This window comes from Homarus americanus, unplaced genomic scaffold (genome assembly GCF_018991925.1).
Source record: "Homarus americanus isolate GMGI-L3 unplaced genomic scaffold, GMGI_Hamer_2.0 scaffold30124, whole genome shotgun sequence".
Classification (NCBI taxonomy): Eukaryota; Metazoa; Arthropoda; class Malacostraca; order Decapoda; family Nephropidae; genus Homarus; species Homarus americanus.
In genome coordinates, this window is record NW_024738030.1 from 154,017 (window position 1) to 172,217 (window position 18,201).

The 18,201-nt window shown below is 43.2% G+C and overlaps 1 protein-coding gene across 2 annotated transcripts in view; it reads left to right on the top strand.

Annotated features, from left to right (window-relative positions):
* The first annotated feature begins 994 nt into the window (after nucleotides 1-994).
* The window catches only part of LOC121873651 (phospholipase D gamma 1-like), a 35,976-nt gene continuing 18,769 nt past the window's right edge, over nucleotides 995-18,201 (top strand). For both annotated transcript variants that reach the window (XM_042377299.1, XM_042377300.1), the window contains exon 1: nucleotides 995-1,129. The gene's annotated coding sequence lies outside the window, so the exon portion shown is untranslated. The remainder of the gene's footprint in view (nucleotides 1,130-18,201) is intronic.

Sequence of the window (18,201 nt, forward strand, 5' to 3'; positions counted from 1 at the left end):
ATGCCCCCCCTCCCCTTCTCTACAAAATACCCCTCCATTTAGCGCTGTTTACCTGGCTGGTGTGTGTGAGAGGCGGGTATTAGGTGAGGCGATGTTCAGGAGGGGGGTGGGAAGGAGGGAGGGGGTGGGGAGGAGGGAGGGAGGGGGAGAGAGAGATGTATATATATATATTTGCTTTTGCTGTTGCAGTCGTAGTAGTTTGACCTTCCATGACCTCACACACACACACACCTCACCTCACCCACTTAGTGATCCTTACCTGTCTGTATCACCTAATTAACACCAGGTGAGATGGTCCTTCATAGTGTGTTGATAATCTAAGTTTATTTTCTTACAGTTAATAATGACTGTTTGAATGACTGTTAATGACTAGAGTTGGAATTCTGTCTGTTTGATTGTGTGTTTCTCTGTCTGGGTGTTTGTCTGTTTGTCTTTGTTATTGTTTTTGTCTGATTTGTTTGTCTCTGTCTGTCTTGTTTATGTATCCCTCCGTATGTCTTTCGTGTCTGTCTGTCGCTCCCGTGGTGTCGCGTACAACAGAGTGTTACGCCATCTGTCGACAGTCGGTAAAACTCACGTTGACGGCAGATGAACGCAACTGAATATTGTTTTATTGTTGATGACCTGTCTAAATTTACTTGTGACGTCACTATTACGTTGATCATGTCCCCTTTGTTATGATGTCACTATTACGTTGATCATGTCCCCTTTGTTATGACGTCACTATTACGTAGACCTCAGAACTGGATGTCCGTAGTTCACAGTTCAATAATTTTGTGCTGTAGGTAAACACTGCTCGGAGTTCTTTAATATTGACTCATATCACCATTTATGGGGTAATTTACACTTACGGGCGTGTGAGAATCTAGGCCAGGGAGGGGTGAGTGTAGGTGATGACGTCAGTGGGCGGAGCGTCATCGGGTATAGTGACGTCAGAGGAGGCGACGGGCGGGCGTGAGGGTGAACAGCGGGCTGAGCGGGGCAGAGTGTCAGTAGTGGGCTGGCTGTGTGACTGGTCGGACGTGCTGCTCCGCTCTTAATACCTTACCCCTTGGATCTTACCTGGAGGCGACGTTGGAGTACCTGGCGGAATAGAAGGTTTAATCTTAGGGCTTCAGCTGACACTAAGGTACTGCCCACTGCCCCTTTTCTTTATAATAGGAAATATTTGTCCCTAGAATATGTAGTCTGTCGTAAGTTCGCCTGGCGTTGTTGGGTGAATGCCTACTCGGGCAGAAGACTCTATACAGAGCCCTGATTTAACCTTAAGGGACTTTTAAGTAACTTCCCTAACATGTTTAAAAGATTACCTTTGATGTGAACGTCGTTGATGGCTTGAGGCGAGCGATGCTTCGTCTGGCGTTAAGGGGACACTACATGACAGCTTCCTCGACACTTGTAATGCCTTGTGACAGGATCTTGTGACACTCAAAGACTTATGACAGCCTCTCTTGACACTGTTGATGGCTTATGACAGGCTCTTATGACACTACTAAAAATTTGTGACACATGTGATGATTATGACTTGACAATATACATTAATGGTGACACTATTGGTGGGTGTGACATGACAAACAGTGATCGTTACACATTCCAGGTAACAGTGAATTTTAGTGAAGTGACAGTGGCCTGTGACTGACATGACAGTATGTGCTGACAGTGACATGACAGTAATAAGTAATAACAGTATGTGCTGACAGTGACATGACAGTGATAACAGTATGTGCTGACAGTGCCATGTCAGTGATAACAGTATGTGCTGACAGTGACATGACAGTAATAAGTAATAACAGTATGTGCTGACATTGACATGACAGTGATAACAGTATGTGTTGACAGTGATAACAGTATGTGCTGATAGTGATAACAGTATGTGCTGACAGTGCCATGCCAGTGATAACAGTATGTGCTGACAGTGACATGACAGTAATAAGTAATAACAGTATGTGCTGACAGTGACATGACAGTGATAATAATATGTGCTGACAGTGACATTGGTGGTGATGTAAATTTCCAGTAAGAGTGAATTGCTGTAACAGTGACTTAGAGACAGTGATAATTGTGGCGGAGACTGTAACATTATCGGTGATATCTGACATCAGTGACAGTGAAAAATTCGATGATATTAAATGGCAACAATGACAGTAGTAGTGATAGCAGTCGTAGTAGAAGTAGTAATAGTATAGTATAGTAGTAGTAGTAGTAGTAGTAATAGGTAGAGTGGGTCAACAGGTGATAAGTAATGACATTGATTTAAAGATTAGTGGAGAGAGAGAGAGAGAGAGTAACAAAGGCTCTCTGTGTGTGTGTGTGTGTGTGTAACGAGAGATTAAAGATAGCACTGGATCTAATCTCTTGTGGAGTGAGAGAGAGTGGTTTGATATCTGTACACACACACTCACACTTACATACATGTATACGTATTATGTGAGCTGTTCTGATTGGCCATAGATATGTGTTCTTCTGATTGGTCGTATCTGTGAGCTGTTCTGATTGGCCGTTCTTTTAGTGTGTTTGCGAGTGTGTGTGTGTTTGTTTGTTTGCGTCTATAAGTATGTGTGCGTGGTTGGTGAGGATATGCGCGTGTGTTTGTGTAAGTATGTGCGTCAGTGTGTGTGTGTGAAGCTATGTCTATATTTGTGTGTACATTTCTCCACACTAACTAGGATGTTTTGTGTCATTAATTGTACTAAATATAACAATGTACTAATTTAACGTTGTACTGTACTACTAAAATTTAACACTGCTGAAATTTAACTGTACTGAACTGAAATTAACTGACTGGACCGGAGAAGTTGATTGGCTGAGGAAGATTACGTCACCCTTACGTCACATTATCATACACCAGTAATATACAATAATACAATATCATACAACAATAATATACAATAATACAGTATCATACAACATAAGTAATACAGTAATACATTATCATACATTTACATTTTCACATTAATCATACTATATTATTTAGACAGACACACTTGACACAATACAGGAAATAACGTAATGCTGTTTTCTCGTTATTCACAGCAACGGAGATTCTCAAAAGTTTATTTTAGTGCTGGGAAATATTCTCCTAGTGCTTACAGAAAATAATTTTAATCTCAAAGTCTCAAAGCATTTACGACGCCATCTTTATTCTTAACTTATAAACCTCGCTTGAAAATTAACTCAAATATCATATGGTTTTTCTTTTAGGTTTAGGTTTTACACGAAACTTGTAAAAAAAAAGTATATCTGATTTTTAGTCTTTTGGTAAATTGTGTGGCAAAAATATTTATTGAACTCTTGCATGGGAACGTGACGTCATTCGAGGGTTCTTGTCTCCACATACTGTATTCACCGCCTCAAGAACGACGACTGGATTTATAAAGTTATTTCAATATATTTCAGGGTTGGAAAATTGATGGGAGTTAAAGCATTATAGATTATAAATAATAACCCCATGAAAAAAAAACTGATGCTGTAATAACGACGTGCATACACCCCTCTGACAGCTGGGTAATTACTGGCTCTCTATCCCGTGTTTACATATATATATACCCTCCCATATTGCCAGATGCCGCATTTTACAAATATCTCATGAAAAATAATGAATTAATAACTATACCGAGGCTAATTTTCATAAGTATTTTGAGAATTAAATGAAAAAAAAAAGAATAAATAAATAAACAAAAGTAGTTATATAAAAGGACTTAATGCATTAATATTCCTTGTTGGTACCTCGAGTGACGTCATAGCCAGGGTGCCAGGGGTAAGAGAGTGTACATTTTTATTTCTTAGTTAAGTCGTAAGAAAGTGGTTAAGGGTGTATCAATGGTCTCGTTAGTGGGTTACTTCACTATTGATGCGTTTGTGTACGTGTGTGTTACTGCAAACAAAAATAAACAACACACAAGACCTTACAAACAAACAAACAAACAAACAAACAAGATTAACGTACCATATCCAGTTAACTCTATTTTTCTATTTCATTTATTTGAATTAAAATTAACTTAGGATATTGTTCAGAATTTAGGTCATGTTATTGTACAATGGTTCGAGAATTTGACCATAAACTTTTAAACGTAGTAAAATTCTCTCTGTTATAGCATTAAAATATAAAGAGAAAGAATTTATAACGTTTTATCGAGAATTTTATTACTATAGGTATTAGTTAAGAGAATTTATTGGTAGGTATTTTAGTATTAGAATATATTTAATAATTTTATGAACAGGTGGGTATTGTTTTTGTCTTACCTGGTGGTGTGGGACGGTAACTGACTGACTCACTATAATTATGACACAGGTTAGATTCTCAAAGGTTCCTATATTTATTTTGTGTACTCCTCGTTCCTGGTGATGTGAACTAATGAGTGTCATTCACCATTCACTCACCATCATCACTCATCACCACCAATCACCATCCACTTGTGTGTCTAACTACCATTAAATTCTCTTTAACTAATGCCTATAGGTCAATAACTAGCCCACTATTTAACTCGCTAACTAGCTAACTAACTCTCAACTAGCTCACTCACTAATTAACTCACTAACTAGCTAACTAATTCTAACTAGCTCACTCACTAACTAGCTAATTTACTCTCAAACTAGCTCACTCACTCACTAACTAGCTCACTCACTCACTAACTAGCTCACTCACTCACTAATTGGCTCACTCAAACTAGCTCACTCACTAACTAGCTAACTAACTCAAACTAGCTCACTCACTCACTAATTAGCTCACTCACTCACTAACTAGCTAACTATTTAACTAACTCACTAACAAGGCCTCTATGTCTCTAGTCACTGTACAAGAGAGATTACCTGAAGTTTAGACACCCTTAGTTGTTTCACCTCTCAAGATACTCATGGTAGAAGATTAACGGCCGGAAACCTCATTAAATGTCAAACTTATCCGAAATATCCGGTTATTATGCACTACAATATTGCTTGTTTTATATTTGGAATAGTTACATTATCCGGATGTTACGTAGTGTCCGGATATTGTGATGCATCCTCTCTTTTTTTCCGGAAACTGGTTGATCTTATCCGGTGATTGCGTTATAACCGTGTTTTCTCTCTTATCCGGACTTAAATACATTATAGGTTGATCTTATCCGGTGATTGCGTTATAACCGTGTTTTCTCTCTTATCCGGACTTTATACGTTACTCTAGTGTTGATGTAATCCGGTTAAAGTTTCGGGTTATGGTATTGGTGTACTCTGGGTGACGTCTATTATTCGGTGTGGTGGTAGAGAGAGAGAGAGATAGAGAGAGAGAGAGAGATAGAGCAGCTTAGAGTCTCTTGATGTTTGTGTTTATAGAGTCCCTTGGATTACGACCAAATGTTGTACAGTAATTTCAGTAAGTTTTTTGTAACTTTTTGCAGTTTGTGTCTAACCCCCAGTTTCCCCTACCGTAAATTTCTGCCCCCCCCCCCCCCTCTAAACTGGTGTGCGTGTGTGTGTGTGTGTGTTTAGAATAAGGTACAGTCAAGTCTCATTCTAATTACTACGCCATTTTGTATGCTGTTTCACGTACCAGGGTCAAATAATTTTCTGTTTACCAAGATGATGTTGCTAAATATCTAGTAGGCAGGATTGACACGTTTGAGAATTCTGGGACTGTAATCTGGGTGTTTGGTGGGTTAAGTTAGGGCTATCATGCCTGACGAACCTTTGAGAATGTGTCTTTCTATCATGCCAGCTAGTTTGAGTTATTTATAAATCTGCTACAATGAAAAATTTTAACCAAGGGAGTTTTGAGAATTGATATTTCGTATTCATGCAGGAAATGCGTCTGTACTGGGAAATTTTGACTTAGGAACTTTTCAAAATTCATCATTTGTGTCTCGTAGGGAAGGGTGTGCACCAGTTATCCGGCCTGTTGTCTTATTATCCTGTACACCAGTTATCCGGCACATCCCCTGGTATTGACCCGGCTTAATCCGTCCCTTACATAAACAGTTACCGGAAGGATTTCAACTAGGAACCTTTGAAAGACCAAGTCCAGATTTGTTATATTTTTATTGAGCAACAAAGTTTTGACATTTTTTACTCAAGAGTGTTCGAGCTGTTTTGTGGACCTCTCTCTCTCTCTCTCTCTCTCTCTCTCTCTCTCTCTCTCTCTCTCTCTCTCTCTCGTTTCTTCTCTCTCTGCCTTCTCGTGCCAAGTTTTTATTATTTAAATTACCTCCGTCAGTTTTTGTCTGCAAAGTTTGTTACGATTTCACTTGATTAAATAGGAACCACCTGCTTATTCCTAATTCCTGGTAATTACAACCCTAATGCTAAATCTAGGGGTTATGTTAGGTTAGGTCAGATTAGGTTAGGGTAGGTTAGATTGGGTCTAGGTTTTGTTAGGTTTGGCTGGAGTAGGTTGGCGGTAGGTTGCTTAGGGTAGGTTAGAGTGAGTGTTTGTGTGTGTACTGTACCTGTGTATCTAAGCTCGTGTGTGTGTACTTGTATGTGCGTGTGTGTATGATGGGTGGGTGTGTACAAGGCAGACATCCCAGCTCACTCCTCAGACCACCACACAGTATTTCGTAGGCTGGACTCACCACAACAGAGACCAGAACGAGTCACTTGAAGATTAGTCTCACGTTTATTCACCTTAAATCATCATACTCAAGGGTTAAATAATCATACTCAAGGGTTAAGTCATCATACTCAAGGGTTAAGTCATCATACTCAAGGGTTAAGTCATCATACTCAAGGGTTAAGTCATCATACTCAAGGGTTAAGTCATCATACTCAAGGGTTAAATCATTATACACAAGGGTTAAGTCATCATACTCAAGGGTTAAGTCATCATACACAAGGGTTAAATCATTATACACAAGGGTTAAGTCATCATACACAAGGGTTAAGTCATCATACACAAGGGTTAAATCATTATACTCAAGGGTTAAGTCATCATACACAAGGGTTAAATCATTATACTCAAAGGGTTTATTGAGAGAAAACTGCCGCCGAGAAGAGGGGAAATATGGAAATATACAATGAGTGGAAATTGCATACATTATATAGTGTGATGCAGTAGGGTGTGTGTGGGTCCCTCAACAAAAGGTTTAATACAATAAGAGGAGGAAACATGGGGTGAACACACACACACACACACACACACACACACACACACACACACACACACACACTATGATTCATACGCCAGGTGATGGTCATAAGTTTGTTGAGATCAGCTGTTCGTACTCACCAGGTGGTCGTGAATCAACCAATGACAACAAAGCTGGATATGCCTGCTCTATTGTGATTGGTTAACGGGTCGGGAGGTCAAGTGCGTCGAAACACTCCCAGATGCTCTTGTCGCAGAACACACACACACACACACACACACACACAGACAGAAAGAGAGCCACACAAAACACAGCTTAATAGACAGACAGACAGATTGGCATATAGACAGACAGACACCACATAACATAATTATATCAATACACACACCTCGCCTCACCGTTACCAGAACCTATTAAAGTGATACCCTTAAAGTGGCCGTAGATCCTAGTGTGTAATATAGTTAATGAAGGTGGTATTTATAAGATCGTGTGTTGGCAGTACAGTGGAAGAGGAGAGAGAAATTGGTAACTCAGCTGTCGGCAATAGTTGGTTGAGTTGCCAGAGGTGTGTTGTTGTTGATAGGCGGACATAAATATTAGTGTCAAGGCTCTGAATTGTTTCATTGGAGTCGGGTATCGGAGTTTGGGTTTTGGGGGTTCATTACCGTTCATGGGAGTGGAGTTAGAGTTAAGTTATGGGTTCAGAAGTTTACAAAGACCCTCGTGAGTTTGGAATTTAAGATGGTCAACTGTGGGCAAGATCAGGCGTATTGCCAGATGTCCCTTGTTAATAATAATAATAATAATAATAATAATAATTAACGGTTTATTGAAAGAGCTTGGCAGCCAGAAGGCTGAAAATATACAGTTACATATTTGGGGAATGGGTTACGAATTACAAATAATATACAAGTAACATAAGTGACACAAATAAGACATATAATAACTAGATGGGGAAAAGCTCAAACTACAGTTCATTTCAACATAGTGACAGTGTAAGGAGTAGTGTTTACTGGGAGTGAATACACTGGTTTATTACAAGTTATTGATAATTTTTACAATGGTTGGGACTGGGCTGTTCTTATAGCGATCAGTTCGTGCACGTATGGGCTGGATGCGGTTGTGGTGTCGAACAGCAATTCTCGGACAAGGGATCTCAGGTGGTAGTAGGAGCCGGTGTCGGGGATGGTGTAGAAGCTTCTTACCAAATTTGCAGATGAGGTCGTGGTGATGGTCAGTGAGAGTCGAAAGGGTCAGTGTGTGTGTGTGTGTGTGTGTGTGTGTGTGTAATAATAAACGGTTTATTAATAGAGCTGCAGCCGGTGGCTGAAAATATACAGACTTACATTTGATTTAGACATAATGATATAATATGCATTGAATACATTTACAGGGCTGTACAGTACATAAATCAGGAGTTGTTTATGATTTTAACAATAGATGGGATGGTGCTGTTCTTATATCTATCGGTGCGGGCTCTTATGGGCTGAATTTTGTTGTAGTGGCGGACTGCGCGAGTTGGGTGGGGGGCTGCAGGAGGTGGCGATGGCGAGGGTAGTGCAGTAGTCCACGGCCAAACCTTTCCAGTGCTTGGTGGTGGAGGTCACTGAGGGATGGCATTTCCAGGGTGGAGAGAGCGTTGACGTAGCCGGAGTATTCTGTGTGTGTCTGTTTCATCTCCCATTGTCGTTTGTAGTTCATTAAAGGTGTTGTCTACAGCAAGTATTATTAAATATCATTCTATCAGACAATACCAATATAGTTTCTCTTTACCAGACCACTTTATACCAAGCCAGAGTATAAACTAACTCAACCGTTCCTGATATTTACAACCATTCAACACCCCCTAGCTATTGGCAAGAGATGTTGAGATGCTAGTTATCTATTTTATTATCTGTTACCATGAGATACGCACGGGGATAATAACCGTAGCTTGTGTTGTTGTTGTTGTTTGGAATTGTTGGAGTCGACCATTTTCCTTGCTGGTGGAGGTTAGTTTATGTTGGGTGATTTGGGTATATATTGAGGGGATTCTGAGGGTGGGTGTAGGGTAGGGACGGGTGTGTGTGTGTAGAGAGAGAAATATATTTAGTCTAGTTTCCATTTTAGTGGAGTTTCATCTCTCTCTCTCTCTCTATCTCTATCTCTATCTCACCTGCACATCCCGGCTAATTGCACCCTGTTAGATACGTTACAGGTAGTCTTTACTGGCTAATTAATTTCCACCCAAAGGTAATTGATTAGCAAACTCGATATACTGTTTTTGTTTATAATTTTCCTGTATTTGTTTGTTTGTTTGTTATTGTTTGTTTTTTACTGTTTATGTTAGTTATTCTTTGATTTTTTTGTGTTTGTTTGTTTATCTTTCTCTTTTGTATTTGTATTCCTACTGCCTGGGGGGTTAGGTTAGGTTAGGTTAGGGTAACATTATGTTGTATTACGTTAGGTTAGCGTTAGTGTTTAATCATCAGGTGAAATAAACTGGTAAAGCTAATCTTCACTTGATCCAACGTATGCTGTCATCTGTAAGTAATTCCTCATTTGACCTCTGTTGGTGACCCCTCCTGTTTGACCTTGTTTGACCCTTGTTTATGTGACCTTTTGATGTTTATGTTTTTAGTTATTGTAGAGGAGGGTCCAGGAGGCCAAACTTCTTAGTTTATAAGTGGTCAACATTTCTTTCGCGAATTTGAAAATCGTGTGTCGGTTCAAAACTGCAAGTCATCATGAGTCGGCATAATGTTGGGGGAGATGCTCTGTTAGTTTCCGGATAAGAGATTTTCTTTATTTTTATTACAGCTTGTCAGTCTCTCTCTCTCTCTGTGATTTTGTTCTTTTTTCTTTCTTTCCTGCTCGCGTCGCTCTCTTTTTCTCTAATCTTTGTTACTCTCTTTATTTCTCTCTTTAATTTTGTTCTCTCTAATCTCTCTCTCTCTCTCTCATTCTCTCTTTCTCTTTCTCTATTCTTGCACAGTGTCAGGTAATTTTTGGGAGAGACAAGAAAGCAGAGTGTGTCAGCTTGTGTCAGCAAATTTTGGGGAGAGACAGGGAGAGGAGGCAGGGAGAGATAAAGAGAGGAGGCAGGGAGAGACAAAGAGAGGAGGCAGGGAGAGGCAAAGAGAGGAGGCAGGGAGAGACAAGAGAGGGGAGGTGGGGAGAGAGCAAGAGAGGAGGCAGGGAGGAGACAAAGAGAGGGGAGGCAGGGGGAGACAAAGAGAGGAGGTAGGAGAGATAAAGAGGAGGAGGCAGGGAGAGATAAAGAGAGGAGGCAGGGAGAGACAAAGAGAGGAGGCAGGGAGAGGCAAAGAGAGGAGGCAGGGAGAGATAAAGAGAGGAGGTAGGAGAGACAAAAAGAGAGGAGGCAGGAGAGATAAAGAGAGGAGGTAGGGGAGAGACAAAGAGAGGAGGTAGGGGAGAGACAAAGAGAGGAGGTAGGAGAGACAAAGAGAGGAGGCAGGGAGACAAAAAGAGGAGGCAGGGGAGAGAAAAGGAGAGGAGGGGAGAGACAAAGAGAGGAGGCAGGGAGAGACAAAGAGAGGAGGCAGGGAGAGACAAAGAGAGGAGGCAGGGAGAGACGAAGAGAGGAGGGGAGAGACAAAGAGAGGAGGCAGGGAGAGGCAAAGAGAGGAGGCAGGGAGAGACAAAGAGAGGAGGCAGGGAGAGACAAAGAGAGGGGCAGGAGAGACAAAGAGAGAGGGAGAGACAAAGAGAGGAGGCAGGGAGAGACAAAGAGAGGAGAGGGAGAGACAAAAGAGAGGAGGGAGAGACAAAGAGAGAGGCAGGGAGAGACAAAGAGAGGAGGCAGGGAGAGACAAAGAGAGGAGGCAGGGAGAGACAAAGAGAGGAGGCAGGGGAGAGACAAAGAGAGGAGGCAGGGAGAGACAAAGAGAGGAGGCAGGGAGAGACAAAGAGAGAGGCAGGGAGAGGCAAAGAGAGGAGGCAGGAGACAAAGAGAGGAGGGGAGAGACAAAAGAGGAGGCAGGAGAGACAAAGAGAGGAGGGGGGAGAGACAAAGAGAGAGGCAGGAGAGACAAAGAGAGGAGGGAGAGACAAAGAGAGGAGGCAGGAGACAAAGAGAGGAGGTAGGAGAGAAAGAGAGGAGGTAGGGAGAGACAAAAGAGAGGAGGCAGGGAGAGACAAAGAGAGGAGGCAGGGAGAGATAAAGAGAGGAGGCAGGGAGAGATAAAGAGAGGAGGTAGGGAGACAAAGAGAGGAGGCAGGGAGAGACAAAGAGGAGGCAGGAGAGACAAAGAGAGGGGGCAGGGAGACAAAGAGAGGAGGCAGGGAGAGACAAAGAGAGGAGGCAGGGAGAGACAAAGAGAGAGGAAGGGAGACAAAAGAGGAGGCAGGGAGACAAAGAGAGGAGGCAGGGAGAGACAAAGAGAGAGGAGGAGAGACAAAGAGAGGAGCAGGAGAGACAAAGAGAGGAGGCAGGGAGGGTATGAAGACAATTTATCTGTATAATAAAATAAACAGAGACTTACTTCAAGGCAGTAGTTTGTTCTGGGGCATGGCACGGGGAGGTGTCAGGAGAACATGACATGCAAGAAAGCCAGTATGGATGTAATTGGAGAGGAGGAATAATCAAATAATCTAGAGAATTTAATGAGAAGAGCAGGAGAGGATAGATAAATGGTAATAAAAAGATAATAGTAGTAATAATAGTAATAGTCGTAGTAATAATGATAATAGTATGTAGTAATGATAAAAAAGGTCAACAAACATTTGATTTTTATTCGTATTTAAGTGATTGTGTATATGTGAGTGTGTGTGTATATGTGTGTGTGTGTGTTTGTGTGTGTGTGTGTGTGTGTGTGTGTGTGTGTATGTGTGTGTGTGTGTGTGTGTGTGTGTGTGTGATTGATTTTGAAAGAGAGAGAGGGAGAGATATTTTCATTAATATTGGGAGAGAAAGAGAGAAGATAATTGTGTTAAAGACAAAGAGAAAGTGTCATTGATATTGGCAGAGAGAGAGAGAGAGAGAGGACATTATTAACATCGAAATTCTCAAAGGATCTTAAGGTAAATTTTTCCTCTTAACTCGTATCATCTCCAAGACTCACTTAACTTACGACACAAAACTCTCAGGTAAATTTTCCTCTCCTAATTAGTGACGTAACAAGGTATTTAATTGACCTATTTAAGCCAGAAACGCAAACAATAGCTCCGGTATTTCCTTCTCGGTTACCTGGGGGAAAAATTTACCTGAGACGAGAGGTGATTAATTAAGGTAATTTAGCGTTGGGGATAACTGTAGTCCTGCTTCCCGTTTTTTATGACTAGTGTTTACGTTTTCTATAATGGCCGCTGCTGGTTCGCTAAAGAGTGGACGGGGGTAAATAGTTTGTTTGTTTTGTGTTTGTTCAGGTAGTGTGTTTGTTTGTTTGTTTGTTTGTTTTTGTATGTCCAGTATGTGTGTGTATGTCTGTACTGTATGTGTGTTGTGGATATGTATACAGTATGTTTGTGTGTGTATGTATGTACAAAGTCTATATATGTACATCATGTGTGTGTGCTGTGTGTGTATATGTGGATGTGTACAAGAGAGAGATATACCCGGATAGGTTCTTACATCACCAAAAAACACCCTCAACTTTACCAAACTCCATCAGTGTTGTAACTTAAGAACGACCATCAGATTCCTTCTTGTCTATCTATACTTACGAGAAAATAAAAGTGTTTAGCGAACGAGCCTGAAAGACGGGTGAGGAGAAACGAGGAGGGAGAAGGCCTGTATTGGTAGGAGAAGGGGGCGGGGAGGGGGGGAGGTGGTGGAGGAGGGGAGAAGACTCGTATTGGTAGGAGAAGGGGGCGGGGGAGGGAGGTGGGGGATAAAGAGAGAGAAAGAGAGAGAGAGAGAGAGAGGGGGTAGGAAGGAACTCGATTAAATGCCAAGAGAAAGAAAGAGGATATGGGATTGGAAGTGAATAAAAAGAGGAGAGAGAGAGAGAGAGAGAGACTGTGTGTGTCTGAGAGAGATAGAGAGACAGACAGACATAGAGCTGAACGATATACAGTATTTAAGTAGATGATTTATTTACGTGGTTCATTTATTTACTTTACGGCCACTTATTAGGAGGGGTGGGGGATTTTAAGTGGAAGGGGGGTCAAAGATGCTTCGTACTCTTAAGAAGGGGGGAGGAGGTTAAAGCTGCCTGTCTGTCTGTCTTTGTCTGCATTGTGTATGTGTGTGTCTGGCGTGTGTGTGTGTTAAAGGACTTGTAGGAGGTACGCGCCAAGATTTTCACCTCTATCTTTCATTCTTTCATTCCTTCTTTCTTCTGTTAGGTAGCGGCGTTACCAGGCTCTTGAAGGTGCTGTAGTTAACATCAAGGACTCAGGACTGGTAGTGGTGGTTGTAATGGTGGTAGAGGTGGTGGTAGTAGTGGTGGTAGAAGTGGTTGTAATGGTGGTAGAGGTGGTTGTAATGGTGGTAGAGGTGGTTGTATAATTGGTAGAAATTGGTTGTAATGAATTGTAGAGGTGGTTGTAATGGTGGTAGTAGTGGTGGTAGAGGTTGTAATGGTGGTAGAATTAATGGTTGTAATGGTGGTAGAATAATGGTTGTAATGGTTGTAGAATGGTGGTTATTGGTGGTAGAAGTGGTGGTAGAGGTGGTTGTAATGGTGGTAGAATGGTGGTAGTAGTGGTGAGGTTGTAATGGTGGTAGTGGGAGGAGTAATGGTGAGGGAAGAACGTTCGTAGAGAGAGAGAGAAAAAAGTACCACTCAATTTTTTGGGGGGAAACAAGTTTGTGTGTGTGTGTGTGCCTAGTTCTGATTCATGAAGGTCAAAACAGACAAATTATAGGTCATGGTGCCAGACAGTGCCTAGACCTGATTCAAAAGGCCAAGGGATATGAATTATAGGTCAGAGTGCCAAGACAGTGCCCAATTCTGGTTGACAAGTTTTGTACCCGTCAGCAGATCGACAACATATGTGGCACGGTTCAGGGTGTCATTAGAGCGACTTTCCGGTGGCATAACTGATTCGCAGGGTGCCACAGGGGGGAGGGTGGCACCACTCACTCCCCCACTTGCTCGCGGCCTCCAGTGTGTTTGGGAGTAGGTCGACCCGTCTTCACATATGCTACTCAGATTTCCTTTTTTGCATTCATCTTCCTCCCTACCCTCCTACCCTTCCTTACCTCCCCCTACCCTCCCTCTACTCTCCCCTACCCTCCCCCTACCCTCCCCCTACCCTCCTACCCTTCCTTACCTCCCCTACCCTACCCTCCCCTACCCTCCCATCTCTCTCCCCCCTACCCTCCCTATGCCCTACCCTTGTCTCTTCCCCCCACCCTCCCTTCCTTCTACATCCTCTACATCCCCTTTCCTCCCTGTCTCCCCTCCACCTCTCTCCCTTCCTCCCTACCTTCCCTTACCCTCTCCCCTCTCTCCCTTACCCTCTCCCCTACCTTCCCTTACCCTCCTTCCTCCCCCTACCTCCCCTTACCCTCCTCTTCCCTACCTTCCCTTACCCTCTCTCCCCTTCCTCCCCTACCTTCCCTTCCCCTCTCCCCTACCTCCCTTACCCTCCTCCCTAACCTTCCCTTACCCTCTCCCCTACCTCCCCTTACCCTCTCCCCTCCCTTACCCTCTCCCCTCTCCCTTACCCTCTCCCCCCTTCCCTTACCCTCTCCTTCTCCCCTACCTTCCTCCCTCTCCCCACCTACCCTCTCCCCTCCTCCCACCCTCTCCACCTCCTTACCTCTCCCCACCTTCCCTTACCCTCTCCCTTCCTCCCCACCTTCCCTTACCCTCTCCCCTACCCACCCCCCTTACCCCTCTCCCCTACCTCCCTTACCCTCTCCCTACCTTCCTTACCCTCTCCCCTACCTCCCTTACCCTCTCCCCTACCTTCCCTTACCCTCTCCCCTACCTCCCTTACCTCTCCCCTACCTTCCCTTACCCTCTCCCCTACCTCCCCCCTCACCTTCCTTACCCTCTCCCCTTCCTCCCCCACTCCCTTACCCTCTCCCTTCCATCTCCTGCCTCGTCTCATTAGTAAGGGCAGCTGATGGAGTCCGAGAAAAGATCCTTCAACAATTAATAATGTGTCGCCTCTCCTGTGCTGTGTCCCTTGTGGTGGTGGGGGTGGTGGTGGTGTGGCAGTGGCGAGGTGGGGAGTGGTGGTGTGTGGTGGTGGTGAGGTGGTACAATGGGGGTTGTCCCCCTCTCTCTCTCTCTCTCTCTCTCTCTCTCTCTCTCTCTCTCTCTCTCTCTCTCTCTCTCACCTCAGCCCCTTTGGTCAAGTCTCAGGGTAAGTCAGACTCCATTATCGCCTCCATGATTGTACTAACTAATAGACTCTTACAGTACAGTCTCAGAGCATTATTAACGCCATTTTAAGAGTACAAGGTAGAGTCTCAAGATTACTTTTCACGCCATTTTTTACCTCCGTATTTATGATTATTTTTACCACTAATAAAACTCATCTAATTTATGGTAGAGTCACGAAGCATTATTGACGCCATTTTGGTCACTATCTCGGTATTAAAGGACCTGTCATATTGGGCGCGCCATCATTAATCAGATGAGCTATATAGTGGGGAGGGGGGAGGGGGTCTTTCGGAGCTATTTGAAAGGATCCTCGACGTTCAGTTTTACACTTAATCTGGCACTGTGGCACCCTGGGTAAATTGGCTCTCATACATACATACATACATACATACATACATACATACATACATACACTCACTCATAAACTAACTCATACACATACGTTTTTCTCTCTCCGTTAGTTAAGGGTTGTTAACTATCAGCAGGTAGGTAGTCAGTGATGGGTCAGAGGTCCGTCACTGTTTGTTTGAGTCCACCGTCAAAACTGCCTCTGTTTACCCAATAGAAAACGGGAGTTAGTCTGAAATAATTGACCATAAATTGTCAAAAAGTGAAAGTTGCCTAGTGTGTGTGTGTGTGTGTGTGTGTCCTTAGTTACAAATACACAGGTACGCGTACAGCTATATGTTCACACGTACATCTGTAACCACATGTATGTACAACACACACACACACACACACACACACACACACAGATGGGCAGATACAAGCAGACAAATACACAGACAGACAGGCAGACAGACACGCGGACCTTGAAATAATGTTATAACACCACTGAATAAACTCTGTTACCTAACCAACGTTAACTTATATATTCCTGTCACAAATTGGAATTAATTTTCGGGGGGGGGAGGTGGAAGAGGAGGGTGATGAGGGGAGGGGAGGGGAGGGGGAGGGGGGAGGGATGGTAGAGGGAGAGGAAGGGGTAGGGGAGGTGTGGTGGATGGGTAGAGAGGGTGAGGGGAGGGTGGTAGGGGTGAGGGGAGGTGGGTAGGGGGTGAGGGGGAGGTGTGGTAGGGGTGAGGGGGAGGTGTAGGGGTGAGGGCGAGGTGTGGTAGGGGGTAAGGGGAGGTGTGGTAGGGGTGAGGGGAGGGTAGAGAGGGTGAGGGGAGGTGGTAGTGGGGAGGTAGGGGTAGGGGGTAAGGGGGGAGGTGTGGTAGGGGGTGAGGGGGAGGTGTATGCTCCATAACCCCGGGTCTGTATATTCAACTATACAGAAACAATTGTAGTGTTGTTGTGATCAGTTTATTCGTGTATGTAATTGTTGTATGTTGCTTGTATTGTGTATATTTGTATGTATGATGATTATATGTATGTATTTTATGTGGATTTGTAATTGTAGTAGATGTATTGGTCGTAGTAGTAGTAGTAGTAGTAGTAGTAGTAGTAGTAGTAGTAATAGTAGTAGTAAAAGATTGAAATCGTGAAATAAATGAATAATAAAAGATATTATCGTAAACAAAAAATGAATGAATGAGAAAAGGTTAAAATCATGAAGAAAAAACGAATGAAAGACAAAATGTTGGAAATCGTCATGAGTTAAACAAAAAATAACTTGAAAGGTTTAATTCCAAATGTTTACTGGAGTTGATGAAAATTAGTCCTGGCTGTATTGAAAGAGTCAGAGAGGGAGAGGGTGGGAAATGGTGAAGGAGTGAGAAGGAAGGGGGTGAAGGAAGAGGAAGGGGGAAGAAGGGGATAAAGGAAGAGGAATGAGGGAGGAAAAAGGAAGGGGGCAGGGTAAAGGAGGGAGTGGGAGGGAAAAAAGGGAAGGATGGGAATAGAGAAGGAAAAAGGAGGAAGGGAAGGGAAGGGAAGATGGTAAGGGGTAAAGGAAGGAAGAGGAGGAAGGGGAAACCGATAATGCCTGTGTTAAATAAAGGTCACATTCGGTGGTTGTGACAGTCAGAGAGTGAAGTGTAAACATTGAGGATGGTACGGCTCTCTCTCTCTCTCTCTCTCTCTCTCTCCCTTGCTGAACGGATAAGAAATGAACCGTGACTCAATGCTTTTTGGAGTTACTCAAGAGTTCGTTCTGAGACGTCTTGTTGGAGGGAGGTGCTTTTGAGAGGCCAGATATAGTGTGGGGTGTTGAGAGAGAGGTCAAGGTCCCTGGAGGTATTTTAGAGGTCTGAGTCCCTTGGAGGTAATCAAATGGACTGTCTCTTTGAAGGGGAGAGGCATGGCTTGGTGGTGAGTGTTGGAGGAGAGTGTTGGAGACAGGGTTTATAGAGTGTTGGCAAGTTGTAAAGACGAATAGCCTCCTGGATCACAGTAGCCTGCAATCTGGTCTGGCTGGAGATCTCTTTGAGGCAGTTTGGAGTGGGAGAGAAAAGTGAGAGGGGAAGAAAAAGAAGAGGGAGTTGGAAGGGGCAGTGAGAGTGGAGGGGGGAAGTGAGAGGTAGAGAGAGGGGGGAAAGGAGAGGGGAAAAGTGTGGGTGGAGGAGGGAGAGTGAGAGGGGAGAAGAAGAGGACAATGAGAGGGAGGAGGGTGTTTGTAGGGATAGTGAGAGGGGATGGAGAGGGAAGAGAAGGTGGGAAAGGATAGTGAGAGTTGATATATCTCAACCTAACCTAACCTTGTGATAATTAGTAAATGTGTTCGACCTTTCTGGGACGAATTTTGATTACACAAATTGCATTTCAATCCCTGGCTGCTATCTCCGCATTCCTCAGTGAGCTCTTGTAAATACCTGGCGTTTAATTAGTAAAGAGATGATGAGTTTACCTGGATGAATTTTTGCTTTATTGTTTGTTATTGTTGTTGTTATTATTGTTATTATTGTTGTTGTTATTATTAT